The sequence below is a fragment of the Alosa pseudoharengus genome, unplaced genomic scaffold (genome assembly GCF_046254945.1).
Source record: "Alosa pseudoharengus isolate Yale_2024_CS ecotype anadromous, Long Island Sound unplaced genomic scaffold, YU_APseudo_1.1 YU_APseudo_1.1_scf_12, whole genome shotgun sequence".
NCBI classification, from domain to species: Eukaryota; Metazoa; Chordata; class Actinopteri; order Clupeiformes; family Clupeidae; genus Alosa; species Alosa pseudoharengus.
In genome coordinates, this window is record NW_027468587.1 from 6,624,473 (window position 1) to 6,641,624 (window position 17,152).

Below are 17,152 nucleotides of genomic sequence, written 5' to 3' on the forward strand. Positions count from 1 at the left end.
CTTAGCGATACATTTGAGTTAAATGTCCAGTTACAAGGCAAAGACAAGCACCTACCTCACCTAGCAAATAAGATTACTGCATATATCACCAAAAAAACTTGAGTAGGCAATGGGACAGGCGCCTCGATCGCGACAGTATTTGAGATTTCTGAGCGAAATCGCTGAAACGTCTGATTGGGAGGCACTCTTGTGATCCCATGTATTATTAACAGTGTTGGGAGGGTTACTTTCAAAACGTATTCCGTTACAGAATACAGAATACATGCCCAAAAATGTAATCTGTAACGTATTCCGTTACGTTACTCAATCTGAGTAACGTATTCTGAATATGTGGATATCGTACATGAACATATGGTGAATATATTCAATTAACTTATTTGCACACAGGCAGTGATGGGTGGGGTTTACAAAAAACCTTCAACCTTGCAGCTTTTTCACTACATAAGCATAACTAACAGCTACTACTAGTCCAAATGTAAACCGTTTGCTCTGGTTAAGTGGATTGGCGGGGAGTATGAGGGCAAAACCAGTATTTTGCCGACTGACTGCATTAGTAGACCTAACGTTAATGAGAAAGACTTTTTCAATGGCTCTGGATGGGACAACATCTTGCTAGAAACAAACGTTATGTGGTGGAGGGGAGGAAGGCTCTTGGCCGGTTTTCGAGGCCATGGTGGTCAAAATTGCTGGTAAGTAGATCTTCATTCTATGCTGAATTGCTTTCATATAACATTTGCAGAAGTTAATGTCCGAATTAACAATGGTATTATTGGTGGAAGCTGGAAGCTAACCTTTGCTACTTTCTGTAACATTAACGTTAGCATAAATTAGCCAGCGCTAGCTTTATTATTTTACACCTGAAAGGGGATTGAACAATAAATTCACTGAGAAACGTTTGGACAATTAATGAAAACGACTTGTAATGACAGTGAAATACCAATTTAACCTGTCTCCCGGCCATATTTGGTAGTATATTTGCCTCTGGCATGTAGATTGATAGCAAGGCATAAATAGAAGCTTATGATTTGTCATGCAAGACAGAAAATGTAACGGTTAACATTACTAGCCTAAGGTGTAGACATTCTATGCACTGTGGTTTAGCTAGCTAGCTGCTATTGTTGCATCATGGACAACACTTAGAGCTAACATTAGCTTTTAAAAATATCTTTTTTAGATAGGATGTAATGTGGTATGTGCTGGAGAGTATTAGAGTGGACGTGTAGAAATTGAAGACACAAGTACTGTGCTTAATTTCATGGAAATGGTATTGCAAGTAATGTGTTTTGTTTTTGTGCACTATCAAACTACTTTGTCATGCTTTGTGCACTGACATTCTTGCAAAACCATTCATACCCATGCTAAATTATGGAAATGTAAAAGTTGAATTGTATTGAAAAGGACCATGTATAGTCATGTAGTATATTTGAGCACTGAAACCCCTTTTTTTTACATTTTAGAGAGGGAGGCAACACTGGAAAGCTACATCAAGGACACCGCAGGAAGGACCAGAAGACCTGAGACCAAGATGACCCAAGCCCAACCCGTAGTATGCTTCACTGACAAATGTTGATGTTGATGCTTCATCATCACATAGACCAAAGGTAATCAAAAATTAATGTTTACTTATGAATATAACTTTTTTTGTTAAAGGTCTATTTTCGAATGCAGAACATGACCTTTTGTTTCTGAGAATTTATACATTTGTTTGAGTAGTTTTGATCTTTTGAATGACAAGAAATTAGCTTCAAGCTACTGGGGAAACAAAGTGAACTGAAATACCTTTCCAACCATATCTTTCTATGATGGTTGGTACAGCTTCCCTACAGTCTCAGATAGCAGTCTCAGATGGGAGACACTTCATGAGTGGGAATATCCCAGGACATTACATATTACGCGAGTATACCCTTTACCAACGCCACTCTCATTCATGCTGTATATTCTGTTCACTTGCAGGTTTCAGAGAAGGCTGGTAGAGCTCTCTATGAGTGTGAGCTGTGGGAGATAACCCAGAACTGACAACCACCTAAAGAAGAGGTGGCGATAATGGCTCTCCAAGAGGAGGTTGTGAGTCTGAAGGCTTTTATTCAACAAGGTTTGTGTTTTCATACACATGTGAACTTTTACATTAAAATGTACATGTTTAACTTTAATGAAATAGCAGCTTCTTGGTTGTACAAGTTTAGTAAAAATTTGAGGATGAAACTAACTTTTCCTTTCAGTGTGTATCTGTGTGCTTCTCTCTTCTGTGTATATGATATATTAGTTGTGTTGTCTCATTTAAAAGTGTTAGGCTGTCTGTGTGGACTGCTTCACATTTTCGCCTCACCATAGATCTTTTCTGTGTTCGTAAACTGTAACTATTTGAGGTCCTAATTGATTGTGCTATTTTTTAGGAGACACTTAGAGGGAATGCCTGGACCCTGAGAGGACTAAGACGATAATTGGTGAGTTTATTTTATTTGTATGTCTTTCTCTCCAACTCACTTTGCATTTATCTCCAATTATCGTGATAACACAACAGTGTTTCTGCACTTTAGCATCTGTATTTGTGTCACTAATATTTTGCATGTTCTATTTGTATATGTTCTGTCTTATTCAGAGGCCACCCTGAAGCAGTTCCCAGGCCAGACACTCACTCCAGATTGCTGGGCCAGGCAATAAATGCCAAAGTGACAGAACTGAGGTTCCATAACAAAAACAAAGATTTTCAATAAAATAGAATAAAAGATAACAGAAGTGTTGTGTGTTTTTTCCTCTTTATACTGATACTATGGTTGATTTTAAGTAAACACAATAGTGAAATATTTATTGATCAATGCGGAAAATATCAAACCATAGTAGAATATGAACTATATTAGAGAAATATATGTCTGAAATATATAGATCATGTGATCAGAATTGTCATCAAGGGTCATGTGATCATGCTTCTTAGTGTCATATATTTAAATATATTTAATTATATGCATAAAATATAAGAAAGTGGCCAATATTGAATATTTACTTATATTTTGAAATATATTGATACATACATGGAAATATATGTATTTAACATAGATGTAAATATATTTATTTAACATAGATGTGCTTATACTGGAATATGTTCAAGCTGCATATATGTGAATATATTATTTTTCTGTATGGGTAGGAATGCGGCCATCAAATCCTGCTTAGGCCTACTACTAAACAGGCCTATTCTGGTGTGTTCTTCTGTTCCATGGCTGAAGTGTTAGGCCCACATAGGAGAATGTAAAGTCAACTAAGCTACCTGATACAACTTTAAAATAGCAAGGTGACCATTAAAACTACAGCAGGCAACTAGGCTAATTAAAATAAAGCCAGAAATTATCGATCCAATGTGTGTCTCAATTGTCCCCTGCTGACCACCTCACACATTTCTCTAGATTTTGCAACGACCTTACATGACACAATGCAATAAAATATGCCAGTTTTTAGGACACAGAATAATGTTTGTAATGATACCAGTTACGTTTAACAGCAACATAAGTGTAATGAGCTATTCATTGTCGAAGGTGCATGGTGAAGTGAAATTCTTACTTTGGAAATTTTTTTTTGCCGATATCCTTGGATGGGAGATCCTTCTGTCGTTCAAATTTTCCATGATCAAAGAGGGCACTAATACGCATGTGCATAGCAAAAATCACAACTTGGGCTTGCTGTGCAAGCAAGATATTTAAGGTGTCTCAACTGTACGCATGTCTCAACTGTACTCAGTCTACCCTAATTACGGTGTGCCTGTGAGATTTTTTGGTGGCATCAACCCAGTAGGCTACATGTGAGGGGCGCATATGACAGGTGGAACGCAAATGACCTGTAAATGTAAACACTATGGGCTAGGCTACTGTATATCAGTGCTCTCAAAATGAACGTGATCGCGTAATGACAATCAAAAACGTTAAAATATGCTAGGCCTACTCGCAAGAATAATTCTTCAGAGGCTGCACCATATAATTCATTTTAAAACGTAAATGTAGATCTAGAAAAAATAATAATCTATAAAGCTATTTTAAGTTAGAATAAAAAACTTAGAATGCAGTGCCTATTTTAGAGATTGGTTTGATTGTAGCCTAGGTCTAAATCAACACGTGAACTAGGCTTTGCTTATTGCTTAGCAAACTGTGTAACCGATTGGCTGAAGTAGCCTGAGCTATTAATACTTGGGAAAATATCCTTTGAACAGACATCAGGAACCACGATCAGTGAGGAATAGGAGTTACCTCCACTTACTTTACTCAATTTGCTGTGCAAACAGTCATTTCAGGGTCTCCGATGACGCTTCCATAATGCGCGCTGGCTGCGTTTTAAGGCTAGTGCAAGACTGCAGGGCTTGGATTTAAACATGTAAACAATTTCATCATAGCTTTCAGGAGCTTCTGGGAAATGGAGTTGCCTTAATTTATTTAAAGAGTGAACAAACTTATGAAACAGATAAGTATCATCATGTAATCCATTGATTTCAACAATGTAACTGTATTCTAAATACCAACTATTTAACTTGTAACTGTATCGGAATACAGTTACTCATAATTTGTATTCTGAATACATAACGCCGGTACATGTATTCCGTTACTCCCCAACACTGTGTATTAAACAGTAGGCCTACATCACATCCCTGCAAAGTTTATTTCAAAAATATTTCCCAACCAGCAGTGCTCAGTAGGCCTATGACTGGATTAGGATCCATTTAATGCAGCATGTTGGTATTTCATTGAATATATTGTACAATGCTGTAAAATGGCCTATGCTTCCTAAGTTGCTGGAAAACAGAAATATGTGTGTTATGTATTTATTTATTATTATTTCTGCAGCACCAGCTGATTTTAACTTTGTTGAAGAGGATATATTTAGAACTTGTCATTATTTCAATAAATTTGACAATTTTAAGCTTGACCTACCACTTTCTTAGAGCGATGAGGGACAGGTGGGGCTCGAGAATGCCCCCTTGATCAGTGGGGAATGAAAGAAAAAGTTTGAGAACCACTGGGTTAGGGTTAGAATTAGGGTTAGAGGTTAGGGTTAGGGTTCATGTGTCATGTGTTCATGACAGTGTCATGTCACTCGTATGTCGATACTGTGAAGTAGTGTTACCAGAAGTAGTTCTTCAAACAAAACAGTTTTAGCGATTAAAACATTTAAATTATAACAGAACACAACCCAAGTGGCAAGAGTGGGAGTAGTCCTTATCCTGAACTATCTGTCAAAAATAAGCCCCGCCCCCTGAAACGTCATAAATCACGTGTTAGCCACGCCTCTTTTTTATGCAAATTAGCCATGTGGTTTTCGCCACGTGTTGTTTGTTATTGTTTTGTGAGTCATGTGACAGTCATGTGACTGGTGTCATACCCCTGGGCGGCCATTGACGCGGCCCATGATTACAATTTAGACCGTGATGCCATAGAACGCTTAGCGAATGAAGGAGGTGTTGTTGGTGATTACAGAGTTATAGCCAGGCCCCGTTTCAACAGTATGGAACTAAGTAGGCCGTTAAATTTTAGGGGATTGCGTGATACTGACATGGCTTCATACATAGAACACTGTTACGCTACCTTGAATGATATTGTGGATATCTCAAGGAGATTAGGTGGGGAAAATGCAGTTATCAACATTGTGTTAAGGGGTGAAAGTCTTACTACCGATGTACAGGCTAAATTGACAAATGAAGATGGTTATGCTTTGGACAGGTTGATTGAAGCTATTGAGAAGGTGTTACAGAGTAACACGATGCTCTTGGCCGATCAGAGTCTGGATCTCTTCGTCTCTATAGTGCGTAGTGGAAATGGTGGTGCTTATAGAAAACTCAAGGATTTGGCTCATGATGAGGTCCTCAGGAAGAAAAAAATTTGTCTGTTCACACCTGTTAATGACTCAAACAATGCCTGTTTAGCTATTTGTCTGGCTCATTTTTTGAACCCCGATGCCACAGCCGATAGATTATTGGAGCTGGGGGCTGACATGCATGAGCATGCGGGGTTTACACCCCAGCAGCAAATAGGCTTTGCTGATGTGGCCGTGTTTGAGGACATGTACGATGTTAAAATCGTGGTCTTTTACCGAACCCCCCTACATGAGTTGCTGACGTATCAGACTAGGGTGACACCCAACCCTAAGAAAACTGTTTATCTGTACCTCCATGACAATCATTACCACCGGATTTTGCGCCCCAATACATTCCTGGGGGTAGGTCACTTTTGTGGTTTTTGCTACCGTGGCTACAGTAATATACGTGATCACGCATGTAAATACAGCTGTGATGTATGCAACGATGTGAATTGCCACAAAAATAAAGGTCCATCAGTATACTGCCGTGATTGTATGCGGTACTGCAAATCAACTTATTGCCATTCCAGACACAAACAACCCGCGCCCACTGGGGTTATAGGTAGAACGGTGGCCCCATGCGAAGTCACTAAGTACTGCAAAAAGTGTAACAGACGATATCATGTTAGCATGAATAAGAAAAACCCCCACAGATGCTCAGCCATGCGTTGTCCTCACTGTAAAGCCGAATTGGTACCTGGTGATAACCATGGCTGTTTCATTCAACCCTTCAAGCCGGAAGAGACAGAGCCCAAGTATATCTTTTTCGATTTAGAAACACGATTTGAAAATGGTAAACACCAGGCTAATTTTGCTGCCGCCATGACTTTCAATGGGAAGTCTTTTGAGGCCGAGGGTAGTAGTTGTGTGTTTATGATGTTGAGACACTTCAGACGGTCTACATATAAGGGCTACACATGGATGGCCCACAATGCATCAGGGTTTGATAATATCATTATACTGGAGCATTTCACCAAGCTAGGGGTTACACCCAAAATAATCATGACTGGATGCAGATTGATTTTCATGTATGATGAGATCTTTAAACAGCGGTTCATTGACAGCTATTCGTTCATCCCCATGCGTTTGGCTAAGACAACTGCGGCCTTAAATCTGAAAACCGGTGATAAAGGGTACTTCCCACACAAATTTAACACAGCAGTGAACAACTACTACAGGGGCCCCTATCCAGACCGTGAGTACTATGGGTACGACACCATGTCCAATAAAGACAGAGCTGACTTTGACACATGGTATAGCGAAGCATCCAAAGGCGTATTTGATTTTCAGAAGGAGTTACGATCTTATGGGGTTCACGATGTTGTGCTACTGAGGGATGCATGCATGAAATACCGCGAGGCGTTCATGGGCTGTACTGGTGTAGACCCCTTCACTCAGACTACATTAGCATCCTGCTGCATGGCTGTCTACAAGGCGCGCTTCCTGCAAAGAGACACAATAGCACTCACACACAACAATGCCTATGTTAACCAACATAAGGCATACTCCAACTCCTCTATCCAATGGTTGGAATATGTGAATGATAGTAGAGATATGGTTGTACAACATGCTTTGAAAGGTGGCGAGGTGCAAGTAGGTCAGTACTACCTCGACGGCTATTATGAAAAAGATGGTGTCAAACATGCACTCGAATTTAATGGCTGTTTTCATCACGGCCATGATTGCCGCTACAATCCAGACCATATACACCCCCTGTTAAATATCCCTTACGGTGATGTGAGGAGTCATTTTGATGATAAGGTGACATACCTTACCAAGACCAAAGGGTTTAGGGTCGAAGTGATGTGGGAATGCGAGTGGAACCAGGCTAAGCAGAGTGACCCTGATGTTAAGAGATTCATGGCCACATACATACACCCTGATCGTTTAAATCCTCGTGATTCTCTTAACGGTGGAAGAACAGATGCCTACAATCTTTACCGCAAAGCTGGTGAGGGTGAGAAAATTCACAACGTTGATTTCACATCCCTATACCCGGCATGTCAGAGCAAGTGTGAGTACCCCATCCACAACCCCCAGATCATAGTGGGAGATTTTCAGCCACTTGAAAATTATTACGGGTTGATCAAAGCTACAGTCTCTCCACCTAGGGGCTTACTACACCCTGTGCTGCCATACCGCTGCAATGGCAAATTGATGTTCCCCCTCTGCAGGACTTGTGCTGTAGAAGAGAATCAGACCAGCCCCTGTGAGCACAGTGATGATGAGCGCTCCATTTCGGGGTGTTGGGTTAGTCTTGAGCTGATGAAGGCTATTGAAAAGGGCTACATTGTTACCAAGGTTGATGAGGTCTGGCATTTTTCTCAGAGATCTGACACATTGTTTTCAGACTATGTGAAGACATTTCTCCAATACAAGCAGGAGGCTAGCGGCTACCCTGCCCATGCAGTGACTGATGAGGCTAAAGAGGCCTACATCGAGGACTATTATGAGAAGGAGGGGATTAGGCTGGATCCTGATAAGATCTGTTTGAACCCTGCCGTAAGGCAAATAAACAAGTTGCTGCTCAACAGTCTCTGGGGACGCTTCTCTATGAGAGAGAATTTGCCCACCACCGAAATGGTGAAAGACCCCGAGCAGTTTGCCCGATACATTTTTGGTTGTGAATATGATGTCACACACTTTTCATTTGTGTCTGATGATGTGGCCCTAGTCCAATGGCGACATGTTGAGGGGAGTTGTGTACAGACCTCAAACATTAATGTGTTTGTGGGTGCATTCACCACCGCTCATGCTCGCCTTAAATTGTACGAGCTTATGGACAAATTGGGTGACCGCTTATTGTACACAGATACTGATAGCGCTGTTTATGTCTCAAAGGATGGCGATTGGGAGCCGCCGCTGGGGCCCTATTTAGGAGATCTCACAAATGAGCTGGATGATGGTGACTACATCACAGAATTCTGCTCAGCCGGACCGAAGACTTATGGCTATCGCACAGCCCTGGGTAAAACCTGTATGAAGGCGAAAGGCGTCACGCTTAATGCAGAGAATTCAAAACTGATCAGATTGGACACCCTCATTGACCTTGTTGATCATTATGTGACTGACAGAGATAGCACACGACACATACGGGCTCGAACTGATAACATTGTGCGTAACAAGAAACATCTCATTCTAAAAAACAAAACTGGTGAGAAGAGGTTCAGGGTTGTTTACAACAAGAGGGTGCTACTACCCGACTACACAACTAGGCCATACGGATACTAAGGGGTATATGTCTATCATGGATAAATATAACACTGGCTTAAAAGAGGCCCCTGTATACGATTTCAGACTACAGCATCCATTTTCTTGTGTGATAAGCGGGCCTTCTAATTCTGGCAAGACATTTTTTGTAAAACAGTTGATAGCCAATATCGACACCCTTATTAGTGATGCAATTGAAAATATAGTGTATATTTATGATTGTTGGCAGCCACTTTATGACGAATTGTTAAAGCTGAGAGATGTCAAATTTATTCAAGGAATACCTAACGCTCTAGATGATGATGAGTTATTACCCATATCAAAAACTAATCTGCTAATTATTGATGATGTAATGAAAGATGCCAGCAATAATACAGAAATAGAGAAGGTGTTCACACAGTATGTACATCATCGTAATCTTAGTGCCATTTACATGGTTCAGAATCTGTTCTTTCAGGGGAAATCTAGCAGAACAATCAGTTTGAACACTAATTATCTAATTGTTTTCAAAAACCCTAGAGATAACAACCAAATCAGTGTATTAGCGAGACAGATGTACCCCGGTAGCACAAAATTCTTTCTTGAATCTTTTAAAAATGCCACTGAGAAACCCTACGGATATCTGTTGATTGACTATAAACCAAAAACCCCAGATTTGTACCGTCTCAGAACAGATTTGCTTTTGGAGCATCAGGCTGTCTACGTGCCAAAGAAAACAAACTGAGACACCGAAATGTCTGAGAGAATCGGTAGAAATTTACCTCTTTTAAAACGTTTACTTAAAGCTAAACCGTCCCAGAGACGTATCATTTTACATTCTGCGTCAGATGAGTTAATCTTAGCTCTCTGTGAGGTGACACTGAATATACTTAGGGGCACTATACCCTTAACAACCATACAATATAGAAAACTACGTAAAAATAAGATTTTGATAAAGTTATTGGCTGACAAGAAAATTGGCATACGCAAGAGGCTCACTATTAACCAGAAAGGCGGATTTCTGCTACCCCTCTTGAGTGTTGCTCTGCCGTTCATAACCAGCCTGTTTACATCAAGACATAGTTAGAAATAATGGAGTATGCTGAGAAAATTTATCTGGTACCGCGAAGACAACTGGACCGTTTAAAAAATGATGTCGCTCCTACCCCGCTGCGCCAGTCTGTTGAAAATGAGTTGGAACTAGCTATGAAAGATGTTTTGAGTAAAACATATATGACCCCTCATGAGAAGGTCCAACATTATACGTCATTATTACAGAGATATTTGGCCCTGGTTAAACAGGGGAACCTTGAGACGAACACACTGACACTGAGTTTACCACAGCAGTCGTCACCCGATGATGTGCCACAAAGTTTAGCTGTACAGCATACACCCCCCACTTTTGAGAACAATCAGGTAGTCTCTGAGGTTTTAAAAAATGTACCCCCGAGAAGCAAAAGGAATGCAGAGTATATATTAGCAAAAATGTACAACTCTCAAGGCATAGCATCATGGGACGATTCTGGGTCTTTTGTTTTTAATGGCACAACTATTCCAGGTACTCATGTGTTTGATCTGGTGAAAAGTGTCACAGGGACACATGCTGCGAGTCATAGAAGGCGACCTCAAGGATGGCATGAATTTCTGAGGGCCATCGCTATACTAAACATCCCTCTTTCTACAATTCCAAATAGACTCGTTAAAGATTCAATCACAGCTCTGAAGGGAAATAGTGGACCTACTCATACACCGGTCAGAGCTTTAGAACCAGTAAATGCGGCGTCAGAATCCCCTGGTTTTTCAACGCCGCAATTAGATGCTTCATCTTGGCTACAATTTTAGAAAACTTGTAATGATTACTATGCATTGCTTATGTCTAATGTACACAGATGTTGTATTATTTGTAAATTGTCATTTTCTTTTTTTCCTGTTTCGTTTTTCTTATGTTTATAATGTTTTATAATGTTGTATGACTTTTAATACATGTATGACTTATAATGTGTGTGTGTGTTTCTAACCTAATGTTTTTCAATAAAAAACACCCAAGTCTGAAATATCATTTGACATGTTTATTTGATATTAAGTCATTTCAACACTTTTTTTAGATACTTATCATTGATCTGTGCATGCTGTACACATGTGAATATATTACATGGGTATTTACACCCAATTTTTTCACAATTAATGACACCATATTATCATTTCTATTTAAATTTTCAGAATATTTAAGCATCACATCTTCATAGCATAACCCTCTCAACATATGATACAGAAAGAAAACACAATGTTGACCACATGTGATAGACGTAAAGTCTTGCACCTGCTGGTTTGAATATAGCAGACGTTTACCCATGTTTTTCAGAAATGTGCATATGCTTGGAGGAAATATATCACTATCTGGACGGTTCCCGAAGCTGTCGAAGAAACACACATCACCTTCTTCAGTTATGTACGTAGCCAGCCAGTGTTCACCAGGTTGGTCTGAATTATGTGTATTAATTATCACAGAGGCTGGTAAATGATACACGGGTGTTATAGGTAGTTGATCACAAGCCAATACACCTAGAAAATGTGCATTTCTGGATATATTATCCATAATAGTCGATAATTCAACAGTGTTCATGATCTTTCAGTAGTAGTCCATTAAAATCTGTCTTCGGTTAGACACCTCGATTATACTGTCAAATACGGCATACACAATCAAATTTATAGTATTCGGCAGCGGTTGTCTGAACCGTGCTTCCAAACGGATATTGCCTGACTTTATTAATGACAGATGCTGACCACACTCCTCGTCAGGCGTCAAATTAAAAGCAAAAATACTGTAACCGGCCAAGAAATCATGACGATTTATAACCATTGCTTTGTTTTTCAGATGTCTTCCCGTGGATCCAATTGGTAAAACTCACGTACGGCAGACGATTCATTAAATTTCGGCTGTAGCGGCTTAGACGGGTATTGTTGTCCATCTACATAAACGGCTAGGAATTCCAGATCATAATGTTTAAACGCATAAGGATTTTTACTGTATGATCCAGTATGGGCATCATTATCGCACATCGCTAATATGATGGATTTTGGTAATGCCCCCAGAAATAGGTTTTCCTGATTAGCCACCCGCGTACCGGCGGGTATTGAGAAATTTTTTAGACATACTCTATCAATAGGGTATTTAGCAGTGGCGGACTGCAATGCTTGCGCATGACCCAGTCTCACAGCCGGAGATACAGAATCTTTCTTCACAAAAAGACTTGCTGAAAGAATGTTGATTTTGTATGCTATAGCGTCGCTGCGCATTAAACAGAATTCATCCTTTGCTCTTGTTAATCTTATTTTGATATCAATTCCGTTTAACATCAATTTTTCTTGAAAAAAGATGTCACTGTGGATTGGAGCTAACAATTCTACAACATTACTCTCTTCAGAGAATGCAGCTCTCTTTGTGAGCCCCTCGTTGGCCCCTGCAGGATCCCCGACATCCATATGACCAGCAGTATCTTTGTAAAACAGCCCCGCAGAGAAAATGGACTCCAGGGCCTCACGGTCATAATTCAATAGACAATCTATAATACAGCGGTATGGATAGGTGTTTGAGCTCTGTGATATGAGCCGATCCCCCAGTGTTATGTCGACCTGAGAGAAGATTGAGCCGCCAGGGTAGTTAATCAGACCTACAGGCGCCCCCGCTGGTAGGTCCGCTCCGTTGGGTAAGGTGATTTTTAACCTTGTATACAATAAGGAATTATTCAAATCGATGTAATCCTGACCGCTGCCACCGACAAAAAACTCCAGGGGTCCTGTGTCTGACAGAGCTGATATGGGAGGTATCTCAACATAGGTGTTTTTCTCTATAGCCGTTTGAGTCATAGGCACTGTAAAAAGATCCAACTCAGATTTGACACACTCCGCCGACATGCCGTGTATCAGAGCCATGGTTAGAATATGGATTTACGCCTCTTTTTAGCAGGTCTACTCCCCCGTTGTTTACTCTGCGCCTTCCTTTTCGACACTGATCTTTTCTTAGCCTTTACATTGTTTTTCTTTGTGTATCTTCCTCTTCTCACACCTGGTGGACGTTTCGTGTGTCTACGCTGCATTACTAACACCCCCGACCCCTCTTGACTGTTGCGGGCCTGCATGACGTTGCTCACCACATCACCGACAATATTTTTAGCAGCCGCTTTTAAATGCGGTTTAGCGATTCCAATACCTCAACGCAATAGAGGCATAGCCATTCTGTACAGACCTTTTAGGAGCGACCCCAAGCCGAATCCTCCATACATAACTGGACCCCCAGCGAACCCGTCAATATGTCCACCCGCCTGGTTTTGATAATATGTAACATAACGATGTGGGTCCACGTAGGGATTAAATTCTTTCATTTTTAAATTCTTGAAAGTTGTTTTACTGGTCTGAAATGCAGTTTTGTAATCACGTTGCCGTACTTGAATGACACGTTGTAGTTCTGATCACTTTTCACCTCTATGGTAATGTCGTCGATGTGTGATTTAGACACACGTGCGTAGTGTGGTTTGTCGTAACCAATTGTGACTATATTTTTGGACTCCCCCGTTATTTCTACACATCGCAGGAGTGGTACATAATAGTCACCTACAACTTGGTGGTCTATAATGTCTGTATAGACAAACAACGTATATTCCCCGCCATACAAATCAGCAATGTGGGGGGCGTATCTCCCGACGCTCCCGGGGGGTACCGCGAATGGAGTCATATCTTCAAAACCTAGAATCCTGGCTAGCTTCCCACGGAATGTTAGCGAAACATCACTTTCGGATGATGTCACATGGACTTTGTGAAGTAGTTCATCATAGGTAAACTGTATATGAGACCCGACACTATTGATTTCTGCTATGATATCAGCAATGCTATTGTAGAAAGCTTCACGAAGTTCACCAACAATAAGGATGTTAGTAGCTGTATCGGTAATTGTGAATTTTGAATGTTTTTTGTGAAATGGAACCCATGTTTTGGGGTACATGAACTCAATTAAAGCGACCTCCCAAGCCCCCCTTAGTGTTAGTGTTTTTGCCAGCTTAGTTCTGTAGCTGGATATTCTATTGTCGGGATAAATATCGCGGCACGCATTGCTTGGTAAAGTCACATAAAACCCTTCGTCCTCCATGATGTCGCCGGTGTGAATAAGGACACGTATGTTGTGTTGTGATTTAAAAGATATTTTTTTAAGCATCAACCACGTCTTTTGCGGGGACCCATGAGTTAAATTTTGATGGCCAACCTAACCATTTTACCAATACCATACGCGTCCTACCCACTCTTTTGCTTTCCAAAATCTTTTCCACTTTGAAGGCCTTATCCCTGTTTATGAGTATTTTTTGTAACTCCACTTCATAAAAGGACCCTTCTAACATGTCTCCATCATAGTCTTTCAACCTGTAAACAGGTGGGTTTCGATGTACACACTCTGCTATGGTGAAAAACTCACGTGTGTAGTTTTCCTCATACCCCTTTGTGAATGCGCCTCTGACCTTAGATACTCTAACAAGCTCTCCTATTTTGTATTTGAACACAGATTTTTTGGCAGCTCCCGTCTTTACACCATACAGGTTTTTAAAGACCACATTTTCATTTTCTTTTGTCACATCCACAGGTCTCATTTTGATACTGCGATGATAGCTGTTATTATAAGATGATACCATATCAGGTAAGATGTCACAGTAGCGTTTAGAGTTGGCGGCTGTTAGATAACGCCACATTCTTGATTTAATAGTTCTGTTGAATCGCTCCACGACACTAGCTTTTAATTCACTCCCGGTGGCGAAATGATGAATGTTGTTTTTATTCACAATCCTCTGGAAATGCTGATTAAAAAATTCTTTCCCACGGTCAGTTTGCAACTTTTGGGGTATACGCCCCTCTTCTATGATTGATTCAAAAGCAGCGGCAACCGCCATCCCTGTTTTGTTTTTTAAAATACGCACCCAGGCGTATTTGCTAAAGACATCTATACACGTTAACATATATTTAGCATGGTCATTCTCCCTGGAGTATATGGACATGTCAACCAGATCCGCTTGAAATTGTCTGTTGATACCATACACAATCACCCTATTCCTTTTGTAGTTGACACGCACAGGTTTATGAAGCGTATAGGCATCCTCCCCTGATAACCATTCAGCAACATCCTTATCGGACAGATGTACCCCTGTTTTTTTAAAGGCCGCTTCTTTTAATCTAGTTATACCCCCATATGAACCCTCGCTTGAAGGTGTGTAGTAGATTGTATTTAGAACCTCCTCCATGACTCCTTCCATACAACTAATGACAGACCATGATGGGCGTTCACAATCTTTTATTTCACAAGCAGACTTACATATCCAACATGGGTAGAGAATCAAGGTAGTTTAAAAATTTAACACACACACATCAAAGTCCTTAGCAACCAGAAATTCCACTAGGCTATTCACAGCCGCATAGACATCCACAGACTCATTTTTACTTTGTTTGATGACACATACATCAGTTACATATGTACAGAGAGCTATGATATGCCCGATCTTGAAAAACCCTTGCTGAATCATACACATGTTCTCTAAAATGTCATGCACTGTTACATGATACGCCTTGTTAATGGAGGATCCCATATTCAGCAGATCGGACCATTCTTCAGACAATGATCTAGCAAGCATCATTTGATTTTTTAAGGCTTTAAAATGATGGTATGGTACAGCAATATCAGTAGCATAACATGTAGATACGTCTGCTATGACATTACACAGTAAGGCTGTTAGCTCATATTTCACACGCTCTTTTGGTGGGCCTGAACCACAGCACCAATTCCCCATTACCGCTAAATGTCCCAATACGTCAGAGTTTCAAGAATAATGTTTGTATCACAATCCTGTATGTGATTCTCCTTGAAAGTGTGTAAATACCCACAGATGTATGGCTCTCCTGTTAATTCGTAGACGATGGCTTCTACTGACCCCCAAATTTTTTGAGGATGGGTCTGATAGCCGTAATGTCCCAGTAGATGATTCACGCTTTGTAGCAGTGGTCTTTTGTATAGCCGTCGTTTTATATCCGCAACATTTGTTTGAAAATAGTACGCATCCGGTTCAAAGAGGCAAGAATGTTGAATCTGGCTGGGGTGGTTTACTTGACATCCAAAACAGTCCTCCTGTAACTTCTGGGTGATGAGGTGTTGTAGCGTCATACACACACAGGCCTTGATAAGTCCAAGAGGTAGCTCTGCCAAACAACCAACAAGGTCTTCACCAGTAGCTTTAGAAGTCCCGGTTCCATCTGCTGACGATACAGGGTTTAATGACACACCAATCTCTAAGTCTTCTGAACAATCCATCATTTCCACCCCACCACAGGTATTTTGAAGGTATACACACGTATCAGTCATCTTAACATCTGTTGCAGGCATCACGACAGTTCTGAACGTCTCGATGATCCGGGTTGGTGTGATCGTATACAGACACTAACCATTCAATGGGTGTAGTCTGGAGGGCTGAGACTTCTCCACTACCCAATCATGTGGGACTTCTCCTTTATCTTCAGAGCCGTTTTTGTTACCGGTAGGAGCTACACCCACAGGGGTGTCATCAACCTCAAGATCACATTTTCTAACATCCTCTTTATCATCCGCCAAAGTTAGCATCGCAAATCTCTCACACAAGTAATCCATGCCATAATGTATCATTTCTTGTTCAATTACTGTGTCCTCTTGAAAAAACATACTTCTTGAACTTTGATCCGCACCATCAGGCCCAACACACGCTTCCGCCATTTCAACTTCATCCACATATAGAGACATTGTATGATGTTCACAACAGCTCTGAGAGTAAAGGAACCCTTTGTATGAACACCTCTTTTTAAGCTTCATGAACGAGGGGGCGCTGATTCCGGAGCTGCTTCTTTACATTGGTTGGCCAGTTCCAGATCATCTTGGTTAGTCTGGAAAAGACACGCCTTGACGTCCTGGTATCTATCCAAACCTGCACTCCATTTGAACAATCTATCAACCTTTCTGAAAACATCACTTAGAACATGTCGGTCTCTCCAAAGATACTCCACTTTAGGTGTATATACGCATTCACGCAATTCTTCTTCATTATAGTATGAGGGTCTTCTGAATGCG

General features: G+C 40.7%; 1 long non-coding RNA gene across 1 annotated transcript; it reads left to right on the forward strand.

The window, feature by feature from the left end:
* The first annotated feature begins 1,037 nt into the window (after positions 1 to 1,037).
* LOC143118288 (uncharacterized) lies at positions 1,038 to 2,940 on the forward strand. Its single transcript, XR_012986090.1, has 4 exons — positions 1,038 to 1,601; positions 1,954 to 2,092; positions 2,394 to 2,444; positions 2,600 to 2,940. It is a non-coding gene; the product is annotated as an uncharacterized LOC143118288 (long non-coding RNA).
* Positions 2,941 to 17,152: the final 14,212 nt, after the last annotated feature.